This window comes from Triturus cristatus, chromosome 4_2 (genome assembly GCF_964204655.1).
Source record: "Triturus cristatus chromosome 4_2, aTriCri1.1, whole genome shotgun sequence".
NCBI lineage: Eukaryota > Metazoa > Chordata > Amphibia > Caudata > Salamandridae > Triturus > Triturus cristatus.
Genome location: NC_140586.1, coordinates 930,258,317 through 930,265,816, shown reverse-complemented (window position 1 = coordinate 930,265,816; position 7,500 = coordinate 930,258,317). Strand labels below are relative to the sequence as shown.

At 49.7% G+C, this 7,500-nt stretch overlaps 11 non-coding genes across 11 annotated transcripts; 6 read left to right on the top strand and 5 right to left on the bottom strand.

The window, feature by feature from the left end:
* The first annotated feature begins 221 nt into the window (after positions 1-221).
* Positions 222-293, top strand: TRNAW-CCA (transfer RNA tryptophan (anticodon CCA)). Its single transcript has one exon. It is a non-coding gene; the product is annotated as a tRNA-Trp (tRNA).
* Positions 294-364: 71 nt separating this feature from the next.
* On the bottom strand, positions 365-435 carry TRNAG-GCC (transfer RNA glycine (anticodon GCC)). Its single transcript has one exon. It is a non-coding gene; the product is annotated as a tRNA-Gly (tRNA).
* Positions 436-1,929: 1,494 nt separating this feature from the next.
* Positions 1,930-2,001, top strand: TRNAW-CCA (transfer RNA tryptophan (anticodon CCA)). Its single transcript has one exon. It is a non-coding gene; the product is annotated as a tRNA-Trp (tRNA).
* Positions 2,002-2,072: 71 nt separating this feature from the next.
* On the bottom strand, positions 2,073-2,143 carry TRNAG-GCC (transfer RNA glycine (anticodon GCC)). Its single transcript has one exon. It is a non-coding gene; the product is annotated as a tRNA-Gly (tRNA).
* Positions 2,144-3,614: 1,471 nt separating this feature from the next.
* Positions 3,615-3,686, top strand: TRNAW-CCA (transfer RNA tryptophan (anticodon CCA)). Its single transcript has one exon. It is a non-coding gene; the product is annotated as a tRNA-Trp (tRNA).
* Positions 3,687-3,757: 71 nt separating this feature from the next.
* On the bottom strand, positions 3,758-3,828 carry TRNAG-GCC (transfer RNA glycine (anticodon GCC)). The gene has a single exon. It is a non-coding gene; the product is annotated as a tRNA-Gly (tRNA).
* Positions 3,829-5,322: 1,494 nt separating this feature from the next.
* TRNAW-CCA (transfer RNA tryptophan (anticodon CCA)) lies at positions 5,323-5,394 on the top strand. The gene has a single exon. It is a non-coding gene; the product is annotated as a tRNA-Trp (tRNA).
* A 71-nt stretch (positions 5,395-5,465) lies between these two features.
* On the bottom strand, positions 5,466-5,536 carry TRNAG-GCC (transfer RNA glycine (anticodon GCC)). Its single transcript has one exon. It is a non-coding gene; the product is annotated as a tRNA-Gly (tRNA).
* Positions 5,537-6,724: 1,188 nt separating this feature from the next.
* TRNAN-GUU (transfer RNA asparagine (anticodon GUU)) lies at positions 6,725-6,798 on the top strand. Its single transcript has one exon. It is a non-coding gene; the product is annotated as a tRNA-Asn (tRNA).
* A 243-nt stretch (positions 6,799-7,041) lies between these two features.
* On the top strand, positions 7,042-7,113 carry TRNAW-CCA (transfer RNA tryptophan (anticodon CCA)). Its single transcript has one exon. It is a non-coding gene; the product is annotated as a tRNA-Trp (tRNA).
* Positions 7,114-7,184: 71 nt separating this feature from the next.
* On the bottom strand, positions 7,185-7,255 carry TRNAG-GCC (transfer RNA glycine (anticodon GCC)). The gene has a single exon. It is a non-coding gene; the product is annotated as a tRNA-Gly (tRNA).
* Between the last annotated feature and the right edge of the window lie 245 nt (positions 7,256-7,500).

Below are 7,500 nucleotides of genomic sequence, written 5' to 3'. Positions count from 1 at the left end.
ACTTTAATAAATCATAGTAATGTGCCTTTGGTCTAGAGCTCCTGCGTGAGACCCTTTCCCTGAACATTTCAATCCTCTGCGTTCTCTCTGCACCTGCACTCAATTTCATCAATAGGATGGAAAACAAAAAGCCGAACCTTGTAATACAACCCTAGGCATATAAGGAGGTGGGCAAAAATGAAAAGGCTCACAACATTTGCTGATGTGACTCCAAAAGCAAGGACCTCGTGGCGCAACGGTAGCGCGTCTGACTCCAGATCAGAAGGTTGCGTGTTCAAATCACGTCGGGGTCACTGTTTCCCATTTTATGCCCCACTGAGTTCCCATATTTGATTTAGAAAGCAAAGTCAAAAGAACACAGCCTTGCATTGGCCGGGAATCGAACCCGGGCCTCCCGCGTGGCAGGCGAGAATTCTACCACTGAACCACCAATGCTTCACATGTGTAGCTTAGAGACAGAGCTCTGTCCAAGACAGTGATGAGGCGCACGCACTCAAATTGCACACCTATGAACAAAGTGTGTGCAACAGACATTGGAATGCCAACGTTTCACATGATGGCAAGAATCAGATGCAGGAGACTATAAGTATGAATGTTTTTGCATTTGCTGAGGTCACTGGCTTGGGACTAGTGTTGTGGTTATCAGGGCATGATGGCAGGCTGCTCCCGACAGAAGTGGCTCATAGAAGGCAGCCTCCAGATCACCAGCACTATTGTGTTTCAGATCATGTCACTGAACTCTCCTCCTTAAAAATCCTTCCCACTGTCTTTGCCAAATTCCCTGTCCTCCCCGAAATGCTGGGGTGAAACGGGCAGAGTTCTGCGCCCTGCGTCCCTTTATGCGTCCCTAACGCGCTCCCAACGCGCTCCCAACGCGGCCTACAGCCCTGGTCGGGCACAGCCCTGGTCGGGCTTAGACCACTGGGGCCTCTGGAGAGCAAGACCTCCAGAAGCCTATGGTCAGGCCTATTGCACAGGCATTTTGTGCCTGGCCATTCCGGGATTGTTGTGTTTCAAGGCCCAGCCATCAATACTAATGTGATGGCTTTCCCTGAGAACCCTCATGTCCCTGTCCTCCCAAGAGCCCGAGCTTTTATGTAAAATAAGGTGTGCACCTTGGGCCTTCCCCTTTGCGCTCTCTGCCCCCTCTCTTTCTCCAAAGCTGAGCTCTGCAGGTAAATGTATCTATCTGAGTGAGGGGCTAGGGAGGGCCTTGCCCAGCAGTCTTACAAAGCAAGAGTTCAGAGAAAGCACCTGCTCTGGGAAGGAGACTCCGCTCACAGAGAAGACAAGTCTAACATGCCACAGTGAAGATTGGATGGGCAAGACACACGCCTGACAGGCTGGTAGAACACCACCAGAGGAGCAGATAGCTACGCTAAGAAGGCCACAGAAAAGTCATACATGTATCTCATACACTGGGACTGGTTGTAATACTGGCCCTAACACCATTAGATAGTAGTCTGCGCATCATAACACCCAACAGTGACAAGACACTAAGCAAATGGCAAATGCTGCGTAGGATAAAGACGCCTTATATAACACAAGCTCAAGGCAGGCGCGCACACATAAAGATATATGTTGAGTCTCAGGAGATGTGCTTTTGTCACTAGTCTTTGTGGCGCAATCGGTTAGCGCGTTCGACTGTTAACCGAAAGGTTGGTGGTTCAAGCACACCCAGGGACGTTTCCTTTTGCATGCATGAAGCACTTTAATAAATCATAGTAATGTGCCTTTGGTCTAGAGCTCCTGCGTGAGACCCTTTCCCTGAACATTTCAATCCTCTGCGTTCTCTCTGCACCTGCACTCAATTTCATCAATAGGATGGAAAACAAAAAGCCAAACCTTGTAATACAACCCTAGGCAGATAAGGAGGTGGGCAAAAATGAAAAGGCTCACAACATTTGCTGATGTGACTCCAAAAGCAAGGACCTCGTGGCGCAACGGTAGCGCGTCTGACTCCAGATCAGAAGGTTGCGTGTTCAAATCACGTCGGGGTCACTGTTTCCCATTTTATGCCCCACTGAGTTCCCATATTTGATTTAGAAAGCAAAGTCAAAAGAACACAGCCTTGCATTGGCCGGGAATCGAACCCGGGCCTCCCGCGTGGCAGGCGAGAATTCTACCACTGAACCACCAATGCTTCACATGTGTAGCTTAGAGACAGAGCTCTGTCCAAGACAGTGATGAGGCGCACGCACTCAAATTGCACACCTATGAACAAAGTGTGTGCAACAGACATTGGAATGCCAACGTTTCACATGATGGCAAGAATCAGATGCAGGAGACTATAAGTATGAATGTTTTTGCATTTGCTGAGGTCACTGGCTTGGGACTAGTGTTGTGGTTATCAGGGCATGATGGCAGGCTGCTCCCGACAGAAGTGGCTCATAGAAGGCAGCCTCCAGATCACCAGCACTATTGTGTTTCAGATCATGTCACTGAACTCTCCTCCTTAAAAATCCTTCCCACTGTCTTTGCCAAATTCCCTGTCCTCCCCGAAATGCTGGGGTGAAACGGGCAGAGTTCTGCGCCCTGCGTCCCTAACGCGCTCCCAACGCGGCCTACAGCCCTGGTCGGGCACAGCCCTGGTCGGGCTTAGACCACTGGGGCCTCTGGAGAGCAAGACCTCCAGAAGCCTATGGTCAGGCCTATTGCACAGGCATTTTGTGCCTGGCCATTCCGGGATTGTTGTGTTTCAAGGCCCAGCCATCAATACTAATGTGATGGCTTTCCCTGAGAACCCTCATGTCCCTGTCCTCCCAAGAGCCCGAGCTTTTATGTAAAATAAGGTGTGCACCTTGGGCCTTCCCCTTTGCGCTCTCTGCCCCCTCTCTTTCTCCAAAGCTGAGCTCTGCAGGTAAATGTATCTATCTGAGTGAGGGGCTAGGGAGGGCCTTGCCCAGCAGTCTTACAAAGCAAGAGTTCAGAGAAAGCACCTGCTCTGGGAAGGAGACTCCGCTCACAGAGAAGACAAGTCTAACATGCCACAGTGAAGATTGGATGGGCAAGACACACGCCTGACAGGCTGGTAGAACACCACCAGAGGAGCAGATAGCTACGCTAAGAAGGCCACAGAAAAGTCATACATGTATCTCATACACTGGGACTGGTTGTAATACTGGCCCTAACACCATTAGATAGTAGTCTGCGCATCATAACACCCAACAGTGACAAGACACTAAGCAAATGGCAAATGCTGCGTAGGATAAAGACGCCTTATATAACACAAGCTCAAGGCAGGCGCGCACACATAAAGATATATGTTGAGTCTCAGGAGATGTGCTTTTGTCACTAGTCTTTGTGGCGCAATCGGTTAGCGCGTTCGACTGTTAACCGAAAGGTTGGTGGTTCAAGCACACCCAGGGACGTTTCCTTTTGCATGCATGAAGCACTTTAATAAATCATAGTAATGTGCCTTTGGTCTAGAGCTCCTGCGTGAGACCCTTTCCCTGAACATTTCAATCCTCTGCGTTCTCTCTGCACCTGCACTCAATTTCATCAATAGGATGGAAAACAAAAAGCCAAACCTTGTAATACAACCCTAGGCAGATAAGGAGGTGGGCAAAAATGAAAAGGCTCACAACATTTGCTGATGTGACTCCAAAAGCAAGGACCTCGTGGCGCAACGGTAGTGCGTCTGACTCCAGATCAGAAGGTTGCGTGTTAAAATCACGTCGGGGTCACTGTTTCCCATTTTATGCCCCACTGAGTTCCCATATTTGATTTAGAAAGCAAAGTCAAAAGAACACAGCTTTGCATTGGCCGGGAATCGAACCCGGGCCTCCCGCGTGGCAGGCGAGAATTCTACCACTGAACCACCAATGCTTCACATGTGTAGCTTAGAGACAGAGCTCTGTCCAAGACAGTGATGAGGCGCAAGCACTCAAATTGCACACCTATGAACAAAGTGTGTGCAACAGACATTGGAATGCCAACGTTTCACATGATGGCAAGAATCAGATGCAGGAGACTATAAGTATGAATGTTTTTGCATTTGCTGAGGTCACTGGCTTGGGACTAGTGTTGTGGTTATCAGGGCATGATGGCAGGCTGCTCCCGACAGAAGTGGCTCATAGAAGGCAGCCTCCAGATCACCAGCACTATTGTGTTTCAGATCATGTCACTGAACTCTCCTCCTTAAAAATCCTTCCCACTGTCTTTGCCAAATTCCCTGTCCTCCCCGAAATGCTGGGGTGAAACGGGCAGAGTTCTGCGCCCTGCGTCCCTTTATGCGTCCCTAACGCGCTCCCAACGCGCTCCCAACGCGGCCTACAGCCCTGGTCGGGCACAGCCCTGGTCGGGCTTAGACCACTGGGGCCTCTGGAGAGCAAGACCTCCAGAAGCCTATGGTCAGGCCTATTGCACAGGCATTTTGTGCCTGGCCATTCCGGGATTGTTGTGTTTCAAGGCCCAGCCATCAATACTAATGTGATGGCTTTCCCTGAGAACCCTCATGTCCCTGTCCTCCCAAGAGCCCGAGCTTTTATGTAAAATAAGGTGTGCACCTTGGGCCTTCCCCTTTGCGCTCTCTGCCCCCTCTCTTTCTCCAAAGCTGAGCTCTGCAGGTAAATGTATCTATCTGAGTGAGGGGCTAGGGAGGGCCTTGCCCAGCAGTCTTACAAAGCAAGAGTTCAGAGAAAGCACCTGCTCTGGGAAGGAGACTCCGCTCACAGAGAAGACAAGTCTAACATGCCACAGTGAAGATTGGATGGGCAAGACACACGCCTGACAGGCTGGTAGAACACCACCAGAGGAGCAGATAGCTACGCTAAGAAGGCCACAGAAAAGTCATACATGTATCTCATACACTGGGACTGGTTGTAATACTGGCCCTAACACCATTAGATAGTAGTCTGCGCATCATAACACCCAACAGTGACAAGACACTAAGCAAATGGCAAATGCTGCGTAGGATAAAGACGCCTTATATAACACAAGCTCAAGGCAGGCGCGCACACATAAAGATATATGTTGAGTCTCAGGAGATGTGCTTTTGTCACTAGTCTTTGTGGCGCAATCGGTTAGCGCGTTCGACTGTTAACCGAAAGGTTGGTGGTTCAAGCACACCCAGGGACGTTTCCTTTTGCATGCATGAAGCACTTTAATAAATCATAGTAATGTGCCTTTGGTCTAGAGCTCCTGCGTGAGACCCTTTCCCTGAACATTTCAATCCTCTGCGTTCTCTCTGCACCTGCACTCAATTTCATCAATAGGATGGAAAACAAAAAGCCAAACCTTGTAATACAACCCTAGGCAGATAAGGAGGTGGGCAAAAATGAAAAGGCTCACAACATTTGCTGATGTGACTCCAAATGCAAGGACCTCGTGGCGCAACGGTAGCGCGTCTGACTCCAGATCAGAAGGTTGCGTGTTCAAATCACGTCGGGGTCACTGTTTCCCATTTTATGCCCCACTGAGTTCCCATATTTGATTTAGAAAGCAAAGTCAAAAGAACACAGCCTTGCATTGGCCGGGAATCGAACCCGGGCCTCCCGCGTGGCAGGCGAGAATTCTACCACTGAACCACCAATGCTTCACATGTGTAGCTTAGAGACAGAGCTCTGTCCAAGACAGTGATGAGGCGCACGCACTCAAATTGCACACCTATGAACAAAGTGTGTGCAACAGACATTGGAATGCCAACGTTTCACATGATGGCAAGAATCAGATGCAGGAGACTATAAGTATGAATGTTTTTGCATTTGCTGAGGTCACTGGCTTGGGACTAGTGTTGTGCTTATCAGGGCATGATGGCAGGCTGCTCCCGACAGAAGTGGCTCATAGAAGGCAGCCTCCAGATCACCAGCACTATTGTGTTTCAGATCATGTCACTGAACTCTCCTCCTTAAAAATCCTTCCCACTGTCTTTGCCAAATTCCCTGTCCTCCCCGAAATGCTGGGGTGAAACGGGCAGAGTTCTGCGCCCTGCGTCCCTTTATGCGTCCCTAACGCGCTCCCAACGCGCTCCCAACGCGCTCCCAACGCGGCCTACAGCCCTGGTCGGGCACAGCCCTGGTCGGGCTTAGACCACTGGGGCCTCTGGAGAGCAAGACCTCCAGAAGCCTATGGTCAGGCCTATTGCACAGGCATTTTGTGCCTGGCCATTCCGGGATTGTTGTGTTTCAAGGCCCAGCCATCAATACTAATGTGATGGCTTTCCCTGAGAACCCTCATGTCCCTGTCCTCCCAAGAGCCCGAGCTTTTATGTAAAATAAGGTGTGCACCTTGGGCCTTCCCCTTTGCGCTCTCTGCCCCCTCTCTTTCTCCAAAGCTGAGCTCTGCAGGTAAATGTATCTATCTGAGTGAGGGGCTAGGGAGGGCCTTGCCCAGCAGTCTTACAAAGCAAGAGTTCAGAGAAAGCACCTGCTCTGGGAAGGAGACTCCGCTCACAGAGAAGACAAGTCTAACATGCCACAGTGAAGATTGGATGGGCAAGACACACGCCTGACAGGCTGGTAGAACACCACCAGAGGAGCAGATAGCTACGCTAAGAAGGCCACAGAAAAGTCATACATGTATCTCATACACTGGGACTGGTTGTAATACTGGCCCTAACACCATTAGATAGTAGTCTGCGCATCATAACACCCAACAGTGACAAGACACTAAGCAAATGGCAAATGCTGCGTAGGATAAAGACGCCTTATATAACACAAGCTCAAGGCAGGCGCGCACACATAAAGATATATGTTGAGTCTCAGGAGATGTGCTTTTGTCACTAGTCTCTGTGGCGCAATAGGTTAGCGTGTTCGGCTGTTAACCGAAAGGTTGGTGGTTCAAGCCCACCCAGGGACGTTTCCTTTTGCATGCATGAAGCACTTTAATAAATCATAGTAATGTGCCTTTGGTCTAGAGCTCCTGCGTGAGACCCTTTCCCTGAACATTTCAATCCTCTGCGTTCTCTCTGCACCTGCACTCAATTTCATCAATAGGATGGAAAACAAAAAGCCAAACCTTGTAATACAACCCTAGGCATATAAGGAGGTGGGCAAAAATGAAAAGGCTCACAACATTTGCTGATGTGACTCCAAAAGCAAGGACCTCGTGGCGCAACGGTAGCGCGTCTGACTCCAGATCAGAAGGTTGCGTGTTCAAATCACGTCGGGGTCACTGTTTCCCATTTTATGCCCCACTGAGTTCCCATATTTGATTTAGAAAGCAAAGTCAAAAGAACACAGCCTTGCATTGGCCGGGAATCGAACCCGGGCCTCCCGCGTGGCAGGCGAGAATTCTACCACTGAACCACCAATGCTTCACATGTGTAGCTTAGAGACAGAGCTCTGTCCAAGACAGTGATGAGGCGCACGCACTCAAATTGCACACCTATGAACAAAGTGTGTGCAACAGACATTGGAATGCCAACGTTTCACATGATGGCAAGAATCAGATGCAGGAGACTATAAGTATGAATGTTTTTGCATTTGCTGAGGTCACTGGCTTGGGACTAGTGTTGTGCTTATCAGGGCATGATGGCAGGCTGCTCCCGACAGAAGTGGC